Source organism: Rhinoraja longicauda, chromosome 14, assembly GCF_053455715.1.
Source record: "Rhinoraja longicauda isolate Sanriku21f chromosome 14, sRhiLon1.1, whole genome shotgun sequence".
Lineage (NCBI taxonomy): Eukaryota > Metazoa > Chordata > Chondrichthyes > Rajiformes > Arhynchobatidae > Rhinoraja > Rhinoraja longicauda.
The window spans coordinates 22,641,287-22,659,237 of record NC_135966.1 but is presented as its reverse complement, the minus strand read 5'-3'; the positions used below and the strand labels follow the sequence as shown (position 1 = coordinate 22,659,237).

General features: G+C 41.7%; 1 long non-coding RNA gene across 1 annotated transcript in view; it reads right to left on the bottom strand.

The window, feature by feature from the left end:
* Positions 1 to 4,660: 4,660 nt before the first annotated feature.
* Positions 4,661 to 17,951, bottom strand: part of LOC144600131 (uncharacterized) — a 44,674-nt gene continuing 31,383 nt past the window's right edge. Inside the window, exons 2-3 of the long non-coding RNA XR_013548084.1 lie at positions 10,063 to 10,117; positions 4,661 to 4,853 (exon numbers count right to left, since the gene is read on the bottom strand). This is a non-coding gene — a long non-coding RNA (uncharacterized LOC144600131). The remainder of the gene's footprint in view (positions 4,854 to 10,062; positions 10,118 to 17,951) is intronic.

The following is a 17,951-nucleotide window of genomic DNA, read 5'->3' as shown; positions in this document are numbered from 1 at the left end:
ACAATAGATAAATGCCTGCCTGCCACCTGCAATGAAGACAAATTAACATGAGATTGAAACCCAAATGTCACACAATCATGTTAAAGCAAAGCTGAATTTAATCTTCGGTCTGAATATGATGTATAGAAGGTGCGTGAAGTAACTTTGTGGAATAAACCTATGAATATTTGAAATATTAAAAAGGTTATAGTGAGCTTGAAAACAAAGGATGATTGAGCAGTATCATCAATGGCACTTTTGTAAATAGATTCCACTCATCTCAAATACTTCAAGTTGTTCACTGAACAATCCATGCTTTGGGAGCAATGAAGTGATGGTAAATACTGGTTTTCAACTCAGTGCATCATATTTAAGATTCAAAAGAAAAGTACTTCAGCAATACTAAAAATCTGAAATGAAGAAAAGAAAATGCTTTCAGTAACTAACAGATCACACAGCCTCACCAAAGGAAAAGGCCGGTGATATTTTTTTTAAATAATGAAAGATGATTGTCCAGAAGCTCATTGTCTGCTTCCCTTCACCATGAATGTTGCTCGAATTGCAGAGTGTTTCAAATGTTTTCTGTTATTTAAGCTTTCCAGCTAATCTTTGTAAGAATTTATCGACAGCTGCCCTTGTTTGATATGGTATGTGAATAACCCCCTTCCCAACATTTACAGAGCTAGATTTCTAATAAGCAACAGGAAAAATTCCATTAAGGATAAATAACAATTACACCAATGGTAGTTTTATTCAAACGGAAGGAATGCCAAAATCCATTGAATCGTGAATGTATGTCAACATAATGAAATCTGTTAGTTTTACAGTATTATAAGATTTAATCAGGTGCCTGACATACAAACTAGTCCATCATCGCCATTAAGTATTTCCAAATATACTTTTGAAACCTGCGTAGAACTTTGCTTCATGGTAATCTCCCATAAAGTCTCACTCTCAATCCTCATAGCAAGAAAATGTAGTTGGGCAGCAAAGTTTGGGCATCCAAGTGCAGAAAGGAATTCACTCAGTTAAATCTATGAAGTGTATCAAGGAATATGCGAGAAGCTCCCATAGTTTGTGTACCAATGATTATTATGCCCATTAAGCAATGGCCTCCAAGGTTATCCAATAGTGCAGGAAACATTGATTTATTGGCAATTGTTTGCCCAACATACAAGGAAAACAATTATCAGATTGGCAGTCTTCATCTCAACCAACTGAAAAAAACCTAAACGTGCCGAAAAATAATTCGCGGTTTGCTGGTGTACAATCTGTGTTTTTTTCCTGATGGATGCACACTATAGAAATATGCAGAAACAGCAAGTGCAGACCTGACCTGCAACAGTCAGCTACCTGACATGTGTGCAGTGGATGGCATTGGGAAATCACAATTATGCTTTCTGCTGCTTATCCAACCAAATCTATAAGAATCATCAGAAGCTGAGTTTTAAAAAATCCAAACCCCATGGTTACTCTTTCAGATTCCGTTAATGATGGTGGTTGAGCAGTTGATGAAACACGAACCCGCAGAAATATGAAAATTATGTGAAACTTCCTGGTTTAGGATTCTGTGAGAAGTTGACTTAGTTCCAATCTTCCATCACAACTGTGCTGATATCAAACGTATTGAAACACTTGCGCATAAACAAACTGCTGCAGGAACTCAGCAGGTCAAGCAGAATCTGTGGAAGGAAATGGATGGACAAAGTTTCAGGTCAGGACCTGTCTTCAGACTTAGATGATAGAGAGAGATAGCGGAAAGAGAGAGATTGGTGGAAATAGCAATCAAGGCTAGAGGTGATAAGTGGATGACAAAAGGGTGCAAATAGTGGAATTTGAGAAGGCAGAAAGGTGGGGCATGAAATGTACAATTAAGTGGAGCAATGGGGGGGGGGTAAGAGAACAGGAGTGATAATTGGGGGGCATAGAGTAGAGAGGGGTGGTTAATGAGTAGGTGGACGAGGAAAAGTAAACTGGATGATGGGGGCAGGTGGAGAGGAAAGAAAGGTATGAGTGGGGGGGAAGGGTTGAGCAGTAAATGAGAAAGGCAGAGTTATCTGAAATTGGACAATTCTGTGTTCATGTCTTTGGATTTAGGCTACCCAAACAGAATATGCAACCTTTCCCAGTATCCGTGTGGGCTCACTCTGACAGTGGAGGGGGCTAAGATCACACATGATGGTAGGGGAATGGGAGGGAGAATTGAAACTTTTTATAACCCGGTGCTCCAGCTGGCTCTGGCTGAATCACACGTGAGTTCATCATTAAACAATACAATGGATAGGCATGGACTATACCCATGGTGAAGATGACTTAGGTTATAGGGGTGTATTGTCACCAAGCTCCTGACCACTGGATTACATAAAATTCCAGTCAATAAATCCAGCAAAATAACACATTGGAGCTCTATTAATGTATAGGAAGGAACTGCAGATGCTGATTTACACAGAGGATATTCACAAAATGCTGAAGTAACAGCGGGTCAGGCAGCATCCTTTGAGAAAAGGAATAGGTGACGTTTTGGGTCGAGACCCTTCTCTTGACCCGAAACATCACTATTCCTTTTCTCCAGAGATGCTGACCCTTTGAGTTACTCCAGCAGTCAGTGCTTATCTCTAATAAAAGACATTTGCCTCCTGTTTCCACTGGGATCGGTGCTGGGACCTTTAGTATTTGTCAGTTACTTTGGGGATCTGTGGAGAGGAAGTATGTTTTTTATAAATGGTCCTCAAGTAACAACCAACAAGCTTCATCTCAAATCCAAGTTTCCTCTCTAAGTTTAAGCTGGACATCTGCCTTTCGTGTGCTGCAAGATGATTTTAAAATGCCAACTATTAGGCATCTAAGTGTATATGTCGCCAGACAATAATTTTGACTTATTTGACAGTCACAAAAAGCTACTGCAAACATCAGCCACTCAAATAACATTTCAGAATGGCCCGAAATCTTTCCTCCAGGAAACTATTTTATTGTGAAAATACACTTTATGACAGCCCAGTTGTATTTTCTGAATATATGCCAGATAATTATTTTCTTCCATCCCAAAGTTCTTCCTACCGGATGCATATGTGCTGCTTAAGACAGGAGTTTGGCCATCTCTTCCCGCGTCTCTGCCAGTACTGTTCAACAGCCAGTCAACAGGATGTGCAAAATAGCCTGATGTTCCCAGCAAGGAAACAAGCCCTTCAGCCCAACTCAGCCATGCCAAACAAAATGCCCCATCCAACTTAGTCCCATTTACCCACATTTCCCCCACTTTCCTCTTAACCTTTCCTATCCATGGACCCATCCAAATTATTTTTTAAAATAATGGTATTGTACCTGCCTTCACTATTTCCTCTGGCAGTGTGTTCTATATACCCATCATTCTGTGTGAAATAGTTGCCCCTGTCAACCATCTTGATTACATTTTTAAAATCTCAATCAAATGCATGACACATGATCTCCCATGTACAAAACCATGCTGACTATCCCTAATTAACAGTCTGAAGAAGGGTCTCGACCCGAAACGTCACCCATTCCTTCTCTCCTGAGATGCTGCCTGACCTGCTGAGTTACTCAAGCATTTAGTGAAATAAATCCCTAATTAACATCTGTCCATCCAAATGCATGAATTTCTTATCCCACAAAATCCTCTCCAGTAACTACCACAGATGTTCGGCTTACTTGTTTATAGTTCACAGGTTTTTCTGTGGGGCACTTCTTAAATGGAGGCACATTAGAGGGGAAAAAAACAGCGATTTGTATTCTGGTCTCTCAAATGACAAGCAGGGAAATCAACACACCATACTAACAAGGGACATGATTGGTGATTCAATAATATTACACAAGTTTTAATTTTGCTAGAAATACAAGAGCATTTTGCCAGAAGAAGAATTTCACTTGGTCTGCAATGGACACTTTGTTGATTAGGATTGTTTCATTCCATCAAGATGATCACCAATCACTGAATCTGCACTTCTATACAAGGCAAGGAAAAATATATATTCCAGATCCATCAATTGCCAATAGTAACAAACCACTAAGACACCAATGGAGTCAACGGGTAATGTTTTCAGATATTCCCCCACATAGAAAATACCTTATTCCCACATAATCTTATCTAAGGTACAAAATTCAAAGGAGGGAAACAAGAAAATAAACCATTCTTACTTTCCAGTGCACAGTTTAGTGCAGTAAGATGATCCTGTCACCATTTTTGAAATATGTAGCTTGCTTTAACTGCAACAGCCATTGCTAAACTCAGTCAATGTAATATCCAGGGTTAGAGAAACTAATGTCAGAGAAATAAAATGACAACACTGAATATGTATACACTTTTTCAAAAGCATTCCAGGGTGATTTTTCAAGTGGAAAGCAGTGGGTGGTATAGTGGTGGGTGGAAAGAGAAGAAACTAGAACACAAATATGCAGCACGTATTTCATTTTGCTCTCTTCATACTTTAAGGAGAAAATCTGAATATATTTGGGAAAGATAACAATGAGAAGATTATGAGTAATGATAAATTAGGAATTATATATAAGTAAAAGCAGAGAAATGAACTATTTATTTGTTTGGCTCTTGTGTTGCATTTTATTCACATACAACCAAAGAAAAAACAACTCCGTCTATGGAAGTAAAATTATCAAGGACCAGAAATAGAAAAACAGCTACAAACAGAATACAAATTATAACCTTCTTTCTGCAACTTAATGGAACGTTCCCATGCATGCCACTTAGGAGAATTGTGGATTGCTGCATGAGTCATTCATCCAAACTCAATGCAATCCTTTCGCCTTCTATTTTCTTCTTAATTTCTTTTGTACTTTTTGTCTGATAGAGTGCCCTTGACCATGACGATGTTGACCAGTTGTAAGGGTATCTGTAATAAAGACTAATGCCCGTTATTAGTAAGTCTGAATGAAACATGACATGGGTATTTGATGGAGAAACAGAGACAATAAGTATGATAGGTTTAATTACATTAATTTCAGAAATAAATACTTTGCATGGTTATTTTTATTAATTGCTGCTGCCAAAGCTTAAGCAGTTAAATGACAGAAATGGACAATTGTGCAGAAGCTCTGCTCATAGTATTCTTTTCAGCTTTACTCTTATAGCTTTTATGTACATTACCTGAATTATTTATTTAATTTGTGCAGATATTCACACATCTTAACTTCAAATCGAAAAGCTGGAGTAACTCAGTGGGACAGGCAGCATCTCTAGAGAGAAGGAATGGGTGACTTTTCGGGTCGAGACCCTTCTTCAGACTGATTAGGGGTAAGGGAAACGAGAGATATAGACGATGATGTGGAGAGGTAAAGAACAATGAATAAAAGATATGCAAAAAAAGTAACGATGATAAAGGAAACAGGTAATTGTTCGCTGTTTGTAGGGTGAAAACGAGAAGCTATTGCGACTTGGGTGGGGGAGGAATAGAGAGAGAGGGAATGCCGGGGCTACCTGAAGTGAGAGAAATCAATATTCATATCACTGGGCTGTAAGTTGCCCCAAGCGAAATACGAGATGCTGTTCCTCCAATTTGCGTTTAGCCTCATTCTGACAATGTCAAGTCAAGTCAAGTCAATTTTATTTGTATAGTACATTTAAAAACAACCCACGTTGACCAAAGTGCTGTACATCTGATTAGGTACTAAGGAAAAAAATGAAACATACAGTAGCACGCAAACAGTTCACAGCGCCTCCTCAATGAGCCTCAAACGCTAGGGAGTAGAAATAGGTTTTGAGCCTGGACTTAAAGGAGTCGATGGAGGGGGCAGTTCTGATGGGGAGAGGGATGCTGTTCCACAGTCTAGGAGCTGCAACCGCAAAAGCGCGGTCACCCCTGAGCTTAAGCCTAGACCGCGGGATAGTGAGTAGCCCCAAGTCGGCCGACCTGAGGGACCTGGAGTTAGAGAGGGGGGTTAGAAGATTTTTGATGTAGGGGGGGGAATGTCCATTTAGGGCTTTATACGTGAATAGGAGGAGCTTGAAGTTGATTCTGTACCGTACAGGGAGCCAGTGGAGAGAGGCCAGAATCGGGGTGATGTGGTCCCTTTTACGGGTACCCATCAGGAGTCTTGCTGCGGCGTTTTGGACCAGTTGCAGGCGGGACAGGGAAGATTGGCTGATCCCAGTGTATAGGGAGTTGCAGTAGTCTAGGCGGGAGGAAATGAAAGCGTGAATGATTTTTTCTGTGTCGTCGAATTGGAGGAAAGGTTTGATTTTAGCTATGGTTCGAAGTTGGAAGAAGCTGGCTTTTACCACAGCGTTGACTTGCTTATCAAATTTTAATGCAGAGTCAAATATCATGCCGAGGTTTTTGACATGCGATTTGACTAGGCAGGATAGACTTCCAAGACTGCCTGTTATCGATTTGATGGAGTCGGGGGGGGGGGGGGGGGGGGGGGGGGGCGAATAGGATGACCTCAGGCTTGCTCTCATTTAATTGGGGGAAGTTCTGTGCCATCCAACATTTTATGTCCTCAAGGCAGTGTAAGAGGCTGTTTAAATTTGACTGGTTGTTGGGTTTCAGGGGGAGGTAAAGCTGAGTGTCATCGGCATAGCAGTGGAAAGAAATGCCGTGCCTTTGAATGATTTGGCCAAGGGGGAGCATGTATAGAGAGAAGAGAATGGGGCCTGGGATGGAGCCTTGTGGAACTCCGCAGGAGAGGCTAGCTGGAGCAGAGGAATAACTGCCTATGTTGAAACTCCTATCTTTGAGGTACGAAGCGAACCAGCTCAGGGCAGTGCCATCAATGCCAACCGCGTACCGGAGACGGTCAATAAGGATGGTGTGGTCCACTGTATCGAATGCTGCGCTGAGGTCGAGAAGGAGCAGGATTGCACAGTCGCCGGTGTCGATGGCGAGAAGCAGGTCGTTGTGTACCTTCAACAAGGCAGACTCTGTGCTGTGGTGGGCTCTGAAACCTGACTGGAAACTTTCCAGGATGGTGTATTGGTGCAGGTAGGGCACTAATTGGTTTAGAATTGCCTTTTCAAGGACTTTTGACAGGAATGGCAGTTTGGAAATGGGTCTGTAGTTGCTAGGCAAGGTGGGGTCTAGGTTAGGTTTTTTTCAGTAGGGGCTGGACCACCGCGTGCTTGAAACTGGTTGGAACAGTGCCAGTTGCCAGAGAACTGTTGATAATAGAGAGGATGCTGGGACCGGCTATTGCAATGACATCCTTCAGAAGGGCAGTGGGGGCAGGATCAAGGGGGCAGGTTGCAGGTTTCATAGCGGAGACAAGCTTTGCAAGGGAGGATAGAGTGACGGGTTGGAAGCAGTCCAATTTAGATGAACAGACTAGTGAGATAGCTAGGTCACGGGTGGGAGGGGAAATGTTCATTCTAATGTTCTCAACTTTGTTGGTGAAAAATTTAGCGAATTCTTCGCACTTAGCAGGGGACCCAACTAAGCTGGTACTGGGGGCGGGACATATGACAGAGGTAATTGTTCTAAATAGGACCTTGGAGTTATGAGAGTTTTTGGAAATAAGGTCGGAGAAGTATTGTGCTCTAGCAGACTTTACTGCTTCCTGATATTTGAGAAGATTGTTTCTCAGAATTTCGAAGGAAATTTGAAGCTTGTCACATTTCCACCTCCTTTCTGATTTTCTGCACTCCCTTCTTAGGGCTTTGGTGGTGTCATTGAGCCACGGCCGATCTTTGGCCTTAGGCTTTTTCATTTTAAGGGGAGCGATAGAATCCAGGATGGAAGAGCAAGTGATATTAAATAAAGAGGCGAGATCTTCAGTGCTGAGATGGGGGGGAGAGACCTCAATAGTGCAGATGTTGGGGGCAGCTGTGAGAGCCTCAGAGAATTTACTGGCAGTCAATGAATTTATGTCGCGGGAGTAGCGAACAGGGAGATGAGATTTTGCGGGAGATAAAGGCAGAGATGCGTCAAAAATTATAGCGCTGTGGTCCGATAGACAGGCTTCAGTAGTTTCAATGTTGTTGATTGGGAATCCGGACGATAACACTAGGTCGAGAGTATGGCCTAACTTGTGAGTGGGTCCCGTGGTGTGAAGAGTCAGATTGAAGGACTCAACGAGGTGCATAAATTCACTCACAAGAGGCTTAGTGGGACAGCAAACATGAATATTAAAGTCACCAAGAATCATGATCCGGTCAAATTTGGGCAAAATGCTAGAAATCAGATCAGCAAATTGGGTGATGAAGTCCTTATGCATTTTTGGTGGGCGATACACAAGAACAATTAGGAGGAGAGCTAGGACAGAAAGGTCTGTGTAGGAATGGGAAGGAGAATTAAAGTGTCCAGCAACCGGGAGATCGAGTAGGTTCAGGCGGGCTGAACGATATCTGTTCTTAACTTCAGATATCTGGTGCAAAATTTAGCCACTTCAATTCCTATCGGTACAGCAGTGAACCCTTCAATCAAAAGTTACACCACAAAGCAATTGAAATCATTCAGAATTCCCCCTTCCTGCGATTGAAACACCCTCATTTATATTGCAAGATTTTATCTGCCACTATCACAGTTAATATGCTTTTTAAAATAAAGTAATTGCTTTCCCACCTGTGTTCATATCTAACAACTGCATCGGAGAATTATGCATCACTTCTCAAAAGTTATTAATATAACGTCTTAACTTGTTTGATTATATTGGCACTATTTCAAAAATAAAATATGCTGAGATGCTACATAGACAAATTGACAAAATGATTCCACAAGGCACAATCCAAGGACAGATACACTGAGTGGATATTGAACAAAATACATTTCCCCAGAATTTTAATGAATTGCTCTTATTGTTCTTGTCGAAAAGATTATTCCAGTTCTCTGGATACTGCAACTTGATTCATGCTTTTAATTGTATGACTACCATAACAGTTTGTAGAGTCACTCTACAAACTAAAGTATTGGTATATTATTGTCATGTGTACCAAGGTACAGTGACTAGCTTTTGTTGTGTTCTGTCCAGGCAAATCAAGCCATGCATGAGTACATCAGGTAGTGTAAGATAGAATAATTTAGAATATCATGACAGCTGCAGAGAAAGTGCAGAAAAAATCTGCAAGGGCCATAATGAGGTAGAATGGAAGATCAGGAATTTATCCTTACTATGAGAGGTTAGTTATAGAATTTGGTAACAGTTGAAAAGCTGATCGTAAATCTGGTGATATGTACTGCCAGGTTTATGTATCTTTTGTCAGACAGGAATGGGGAAAAGAGAGAATGACTGGATTGCAAGTGATCTTTAATTTTGTTGATTTCATCTGAAGCAACGTGAATGCAGACAAAGGTGGAAAGGTGGAGTGGGCCTTGTTTGCATAGACTGAGCTACATGCTCAACTCTCTGCAATTTCTTGCAGTCTTTGGCAATGCAGTTTCCCTACCAAGCTGTTATGTAGCCAGATAGGAAGCAGGGCGGCACGGTGGCGCAGCGGTAGAGTTGCTGCCTGACAAAGCTTGCAGCGCCAGAGACCCAGGTTCAATCCTGACTACAGGTGCTGTCTGTATGGAGTTTGTACGTTCTCCCATGACTGCGTGGGTTTTCTCTGAGATCATCGGTTTCCTCCCACCCTCCAAAGTCGTACAGGTTTGTAAGTTAATTGGCTTGGTATAAATGTAAGAATTGCCCCTAGTGTGCCTAGGATAATGTTAATGTGCGGGGATCGCTGGTCTGTGTGGACTCGGTGGGCCGAAGGGCTTGTTTCCGTGCTGTATCTTTAAACTAAAGGAAACTATGTATGGTGCATCTGTTGTTTCAAGAAAACACTTCATCATAATACAGAAATAGGTAATGATCTTGGCAATCAAAACTGCAAAAGGACACTGGAAAGGAGAATGTTATAAACAGTAATATTTGCAACAAGATTTTTACATCAAGATCGAACATACAGGTTGTAATTGAATATCTTCTGTTGCTCATCAAAGGAGAATATATCTTGTCAGTTACTCAGCTGTGCTAGCAGCCAGAAAGCTAACAAGTACGCTTTTGAACTATCAATGATTACCACAAGGCAAATTAGAATGGTTGCCAAGATATAACAAAAGTTATAATTACTTATCAATGGAGAAAATGATTCCACGTTATTAATTACATATGGTAATATTGCAGCTACATTTGTACCTCAGCAACGGACTGCTCCAGCTGCTACGGTCAGGCAAACGACTCCGCTGTCATGCTGTGAAAACGGAGAGGATGAGATGGAGTTTCTTCCCACAGGCCATCAGGACTGTTAACTATTATAACTACAGGGACTAAATTTTCTTTTCTGTATTAATTTAAATTTATATGCTGAAATTGTAATCACATTTTTTTTTGCACAATCTGCAGGCATTGCCACTTTCATTTCACTGCACATCGTGTATGTGTATGTGACAAATAAACTTGACTTGACTTGACGTGCTTAAATGTATGGCTTATGCAATGAGATATGGACTAGATTTCTGGAATTTTCAACCATGGCTTTGGCAATCCCTGAACCAAGGTAATGCAAATCAAGGCAGCAGGACCAAGAGGAACTAAAAGTTGATAATGAACAGGATCTTGCAGCTGAGGAAGATAAGAGGCTATATACTCATACAGCAAGGATTCCTTTTCACTCAATGAACAGTCTACCACATACGGCTTAGTTCAGCCAAGTAACAAGATGACAAAGCTGGTTACAGAGTGTTTTAGCATAACTAATATTTCATATTACGGTTTAACATTCCAAATCCCAACATCTGATTAAGAATCCCTACACTGAACACAAAAACATAAGATTATTCAATACCACACCTGCTCTGCAATTTCTTGCAATGTTCCTTTCATCACTTGGCTCCCAAAAGATGTTTATTTGCAGCAGTAACCTATTCTGCACACAATCATGGTGAGGGCTGTCATGCTTACGATTCGATAAATCATAATTCGTTAATAAAGCAATGCTGCTGACTGGTGGGTTTAATGTGCAGTTGCTCTGAATGCTAGCATACATTTAAAAATTAAGAATCTTTTCTGATATTAATGTTTACAGTATTAATTTAATATAATCAATTGAAATACTGAAAATAATGTTCTTGCAGAATCAATTGCGATTAATTTTACACAAGACCAGTGCACTGCTTTAAAAGAATGGACAATTTTACTATTTCCACATTGAAGTTTTGGGTATAACTCACTGGACTTCAAGATTACCTTAGATTCTTCCTTTGGTTTTTAAGGTGGACACTCAGAAATTAATAATTCAGCAAGAACTCCACAGCACCAGAGTACCCTGAAGGGCACAAAAAGGTTTAAAGTAATGCAAGTAATGGGGAGTTGAACTCAAGATACAATATAATCTATCAGTGTAGCTTCATTGCACCAAACTCGACAATGCCTAAGAGTCAAGAAATGAATGGTCACCAGGATAAAATGCCACATAAGAAGGAAGAACTTGAATATTTGAAAATCTTCTGACGTGCTCCAATATTTTTAGGACAATGCATTCAACTGGTGAAATTATTCCCAAGGTGAATTTCATGCAAGACGGATATTAAGTAAAATCATTAGTCAATGACCCAGTAAATTAATAAATTCTGAAAATACAGACAAGGGTGCTTTATTTAAGATAAATGAGGGGCCCTTAAATGACACAGACATATGTATGGAGCTAGATCTATAGAGAAAAATTAATTCCAAAAAATGTGAATATCTGGCAATTTTGCAACATTGTTTATAGAACGATGAATTTAGAATTGAGCTAACAATGGATACTTCTCATCTGTTCCAATCCGTCAAATCAAACAAGGTGGTATTGCTGACAGTGTGAAGCCTTGCTGAATTTGTATTTCAATTATGTGGTGGCTGAGCACATTAACTCTACTTAGCAATCAGATGTCCTGTGGTCCAAATTGCACAGCTCATTAACACTGATGTGCAATGCTGAATCCCTTCCTGTGTTATCATAAGGTGTAGGGGAAAGCATAAATAGAACAATGCACAACATAAAAACAATCATTCAGGTAAAATTAAAATGCCAAGACATATTAGAAATTCAGTTATTATTAATTAGATTTTAATCAAAGTCAGTATGGCAATCTGATCATCTGCCATTACAACTGAATCTGAAATGGGATTTATATTGCAATTCTGTTTGAGACAAATGAATGTACATAGATTGCCAGATTTATACATTGGTCAAATATGGCAGAGTTTAATGCAAATTGCATGAAACATTGAAAGCATTATAATTATATTTTGTACATATTGTATTGAATTAGTTCATGTATTTTGATTCTGACTTCGTACACAAGATTCTTGGTCTATCAAGGAGCAAATTAATATATGACTATAAAAGCTCACGCAAGGACCACAATTTTAAAAGGAATGCTTTTTCATGTATAATTCAGTCCCCAAAGCAGATTATAAAACAAAATGGAGTGAAAGATACAGGTAAATTTTTTACACTTTGAACAAATGCAATTGTAGGAAACCCTCTGCTTATCAAAGCAAGTAGAACATAAAAATAGAAGCAGGAGTAGGCCTTTGTGTCTCTTGTGTCTACTGCATCATTTAGTGAGTTCACAACGGATTTTCTACCTCAATGCCACCTCGATTCCTTTCATATCTTAAAATCTATCAACCTCCGCAGTGCAAGATAGCAGGGCGAGATTTTAAAGATGGATGTGCCAGCAAAAACTCCTAGGGTTTGCCAACATTCATCACTGTTCTTATTAAAAGAGATGATTAGATGATTTCCTGAACTTAAAAAAGTGTTTTTTTTTTGGAGTAAGTAGATTCTAAAGTCAAAGCATATGCTGGCTGCATGCTCAAACTGGGCATTGCCATAACAGCAGGGATTCTATGAGATGATCAATAATTAAAGCAATGTGGTTTTGCTTGATGAAGCTAGAGAGGAAGTTCCTCAGCTGCAGCTACCATTCAGCTGGGACCTGTATATCTGTTAGGCTGTCACTCAATGAGATTGCACAATACAGCAGCCAGGAAGTTCTTGGCTTCTGTTCAAATCTATGATCACCCTTTCTGGGTTTTTGACTTTTAAAAAGCAGTGCTCAGATAACCAGAGAAAATTACTCAGCGCAGTCTTTTCTTCTCCTTGGGAAATTAGGAAAGTCCATCCATTTAATCTTGAATAAACATTATTTTTGTGTTAGATATTAGGAAAGCCTATTGTTTTCTATTTTTGACAGCAAATATTTATCTCACATACATGGGAAGAACCCTGGGTATCTGCGATCAACTGAATTTGACAATATCTTTGCCATATCGTGTAGGAACAAATGTAACAAAAAATAAAACTGAAATGAATTAATATGCAAGCTGATGCTGAAAATCATTTCATTTAAAAAAAATCAAAATTTGATTATTTTTAGGAAACAAAAAACAGAAGTTATAGTTGTTGTTCTACACCAATAGTCAACAAATCATTTTCACACACAGCATTTCACAGAACATATTAAATATCCTAATGCAGAGTTCTTTTCTACATATTTTTAAATTTACAAATTGCAAAGGAACAATTCAATACTGCAAGAGCATTTTACCTTGTGTAATTGGTAAATCGTAAAAAGAATTATAAAACCATACACAAAATCTAAGTTTGGATTTTTGCAAGAGGTTCATCTGTTCAAAAGTGTCCGATCCCCAGTTTCATTTCCCGTGAAAGGCTAATTCAATAGCCATGAACCAGATGCTTAAAGATCACACAAATTTGGGATCCAAGGAATTCTTGAATTTTGCACCTCGACCTGGGTCACATTGAAACAAAGCTGTGAGCAGATACCAAAAAGTGATAAGTTTTACCTGCTTTATATTCAGGTAAAGGATGGCCTGCAAAATGCAGGGTTATTTGGGAGAAGTAGAGAGATAGTGTGGTGGGTGGCAGGAAGTAACCAATGACTGTCCCAGCACCAGCAGGCAACAAGCCAAGAGATCAGTGGGCCAATAAAGAGGGATATTATAAGTGGAAACCGCCTGGAGGTAGTCAGTTTAGACCAAGGAGCTCCCTCCTGCTTCATTGGCTTTTGTTTGAGGTCACTCTGCAGCATTATTTTCCCTGAGAATAGCCAGCAATGGTAAAAGCTGCTTCAGGCAAAGCATTCTTTCAGCAAGGACTTTGAATCATAGTCCTTACAATACAATACAATACAATACAAACTTTATTGTCATTGTGCAGTGTACAAGTACAGAGACAACGAAATGCAGTTAGCATCTTAACCAGAGTGCATGCGATGGAATAGTAAAACATATAATATATACAGTAATTCAGTAGCGGTAATGGAAATTCCGGTGAGCGAGATCAGTCACTGATGGGAGGAGTGCCCGAGGGGGGGGGGGGGGGGGTGGGGATGGCAGCAATCACCGAAGCGCAGAGTTAAGTAAGGTAACGACCGCAGGAAAGAAGCTGTTCCTGAACCTGCAGGTCCGGGAACGGAGAGACCTGTAGCGCCTACCAGATGGGAGGAGGCTAAACAATCTGTGGTTAGGGTGAGAGCTGTCCTTGACGATGCAGTGCGCCCTTCGCAGACATCGCCTACTCTGGATAGACTCAATGGAGGGGAGTGAGGAACCGGTAATGTGTTGGGCAGTTTTCACCACCCTCTGCAGTGCTTTCCGGTCGGAGACAGAGCAGTTGCCATACCATACTGTGATACAGTTAGTAAGGATGCTCTCGATAGTGCAGCGGTAGAAGTTCACCAGAATCTGAGGAGACAGATGGACCTTCTTTAGTCTCCTCAGGAAGAAGAGACGCTGGTGAGCCTTCTTGATCAGTGTTGAGGTATTGTGGGTCCAAGAGAGGTCATCAGAAATGTTGACACCCAAGAACCTGAAACTGGAAACACGCTCCACCTCCGTCCCGTTAATATGGATGGAGGTATGCGTACCACCCCTAGTCCTTCTGTAGTCCACAATGAGCTCCTTGGTCTTCTTGGTGTTAAGGACCAGGTTGTTGTCAGCGCACCACGTTGCAAGTAGCTGGACCTCCTCCCTATAGGCCGACTCATCGTTGTCGCTGATGAGGCCAATCACCGTTGTATCATCTGCAAACTTAATAATGGTGTTAGAACCATGTACAGGTGTGCAGTTGTAGGTGAAAAGGGAGTAGAGGAGAGGGCTCAGCACACAGCCCTGTGGAAAGCTGGTGTTCAGGGTGATGGTTGAGGAGGCGTCGTTGTCTAATCTAACAGACTGGGGTCTGTTGGTTAGAAAGTCCAATATCCAATTGCAGAGGGAGGGGTTGATGTTCAGGTCGTTGAGTTTGGCAATCAGTTTGGAAGGGATGATGGTGTTGAATGCTGAGCTTAAATCGATAAACATCATTCTCACATAGGTGTCTCTGTTGTCAAGGTGGGAGAGGGTGGAGTGAAGTGCCGTGGAGATGGCATCCTCCGTACTCCTGTTCTGGCGGTAGGCGAACTGATAGGGGTCCAGTGTGGGAGGTAGGCAGCCTTTGAGGTGTGCCAAGACCAGCCTCTCGAAGCACTTAGTGATGATGGGAGTAAGTGCAACTGGGCGGAAGTCGTTGAGGTTCGCTGCAGTGGAGTGTTTTGGCACAGGCACGATGGAGGTGGTTTTAAGACTCGTAGGGACAGCTGCTTGGGCAAGTGACAAGTTGAAGATGTCAGTCCAAACATCTGTCAGCTGCGCAGCACAGACCCTGAGGACACGCCCGGGGATACCATCAGGGTCAGCAGCCTTCCGTGCATTAATCCTGCTCAATGCCGTACACACGTTGGTGGGGGTGAGTGTGAGGTGCTGATGATCAGCAGGGAGCACAGCCTTGATGGCCACCTCTTGATTGTCCCTGTCAAAGCGGCCATAAAAGTGATTAAGCTCCTCAAGGAAGGAGGCTTCGCTGGATGTGGGGATCGAGTTGGTGGGTTTGTAATCCGTGATGGCCTGGATGCCTTGCCACATGCTTCGGGAGTCGGAGTTGTTCTTGAAGTGCTCCTCGATCTTTAGCTTGTAGCTGTGCTTGGCCTTCTTGATGCCCCTCTTCAGGTTAGCCCTGGAAGAACTGTAGGCCCGAGCCTCACCTGACCTGAAAGCGGTGTCACGTGCTTTCAGCAGTAGTCTGACCTCACTATTCATCCATGGCTTCTGATTCGGGAATATGGTAATCCGTTTGAGGGTGGTGACACTGTTAATGGTGGAATTGATAAAATCCAGAACGGAGGAGGTATAAGAGTCAATGTCCGTGTGGGAGTCAAGGGTGGCCTGAGCTGCAAACACACTCCAGTCGGCGTTTCCAAAACGCTGCTGAAGTGAGAAGTCCGCTTCGTCTGACCAAACTTTAACTGTCCTCACTGTGGGTTTCACCCGTCTGATGAGTGGGGAGTACTTAGGGAGCAGGAACAATGAGAGGTGATCAGACAGACCAAGGTGGGGGAGGGGGACAGCTTTGTAGGCCTCAGCCATGTTTGTATAAACTTTGTCCAGTATCTTATCTACTCTAGTGGCGCAGGAGACATGTTGATGGAATTTGGGGAGTACAGTCTTCAAGTTGGAGTGATTAAAGTCACCCGCAACAATGAAGGCTGCCTCAGGATTGTGAGTCTGTTGTTTACTTATGGCAGTATGCAGGTCTTTCATTGCAAGCTTATTATTAGCATCTGGAGGAATATAGGCTGCAGTCACAACAGTAGATGTAAACTCTCTGGGCAGATAAAACGGTCTGCATTTGACCATGAGAAACTCTAGGTTAACTGAGCAGTGACTCTCGATGATGGTAGTGTCCGTGCACCAAGTTTTGTTTACGTAGATGAACAGACCCCCACCTCTGGTCTTACCGGAGTCAGTTGTTCTGTCCGCTCGGAGTATATGACGCCCCGTTAGCTCAATAGCGCTATCAGGAACGTCATTGTTCAGCCATGTTTCGGTGAAAATCATCATGTTGCAGTCCTTAATCCAATTGTGGGAGGTAATCCGCAGCCGGAGTTCGTCCATTTTGTTCGCCAATGATCGTACATTGGCAAGGAAAAGGCTAGGAATTGATGGCCTGTGTGGAGTTAGCTCTAGCCTAGCCTTTAAGCCACATCGGCATCCACGGCGGTGTTTACGTTCGCTGTGCCGTCTATGGGCACTTCCGGTCGACTGAGCTGGCTTGGTACGCTCTGCTGACCTGGCCAGTTCAGGAGCGAAATAGAGTTTGCCTGAAAAGTTGTCATAGTTGCAGGAACCGATGCAGCAACCGATGTTTAAAAGCTCCTGTCGGTTGTATGATAAGTGAGCAAGACTATTCCGTGTGAACAGACATGAGACAAATAAGCAAATTACTATAAAATCGCAGATTCTGGTGAGACACAGGGCGTCGCGATGTGCCCGCGCCGCCATAGCCATAACAAGCCAATGGTTAGTTGATCATTGTGTCAGGTGCCACGATGCCAGCACCTGGCATGTGTCAGGCACCCAGTGCCAGGTATTGGCAGAGCTGAAGGATAACTAATTTGTCCTAGTCTGGTGGGAAGTGGGCAGATGCATACACAACTGCCATCTGCCATTTTGGAGACAACTCGAGGCTGCATTGAGCTAGAGCTGTCCCATTTCTAACCTATGTCAGCCAACATTGGACTTAATTCCAGTACAGCATCAAACCAGATTCAAAAAGCTAATTCAGCTGTCCAGATACCAGTGTCTGGTATCACTTCCATGTTTCATTAAAACATAGGAACCCGAATTACATTTAAACACAAGATGTCCCAAATCAGTCTGAAGAAGAGTCCTGACACAAAATGTCACCTATCCATTTTCACCAAAGATTCTGCCTGACCTGCTGAATTACTCCAGCACATTGTCTCTTTTTTTTTTTTTGTAAACCGGCATTTGCACTTCTTTTAGAAACACTTTCAAAAAAGTAATTGCTATTAAAATGCAGCAAAAGCAATGAGAAGTGACACTTTGATTAGAAGCTGCATAGAGATTGATGAAGGTGATATAGAATGTTTAGCAACATTATGTGTAACTCATGTGTATGATTCTTAAGGAAATATTTAGTGAACAGCCTGGAATTAACCATGTTCAAACCCTGTAGT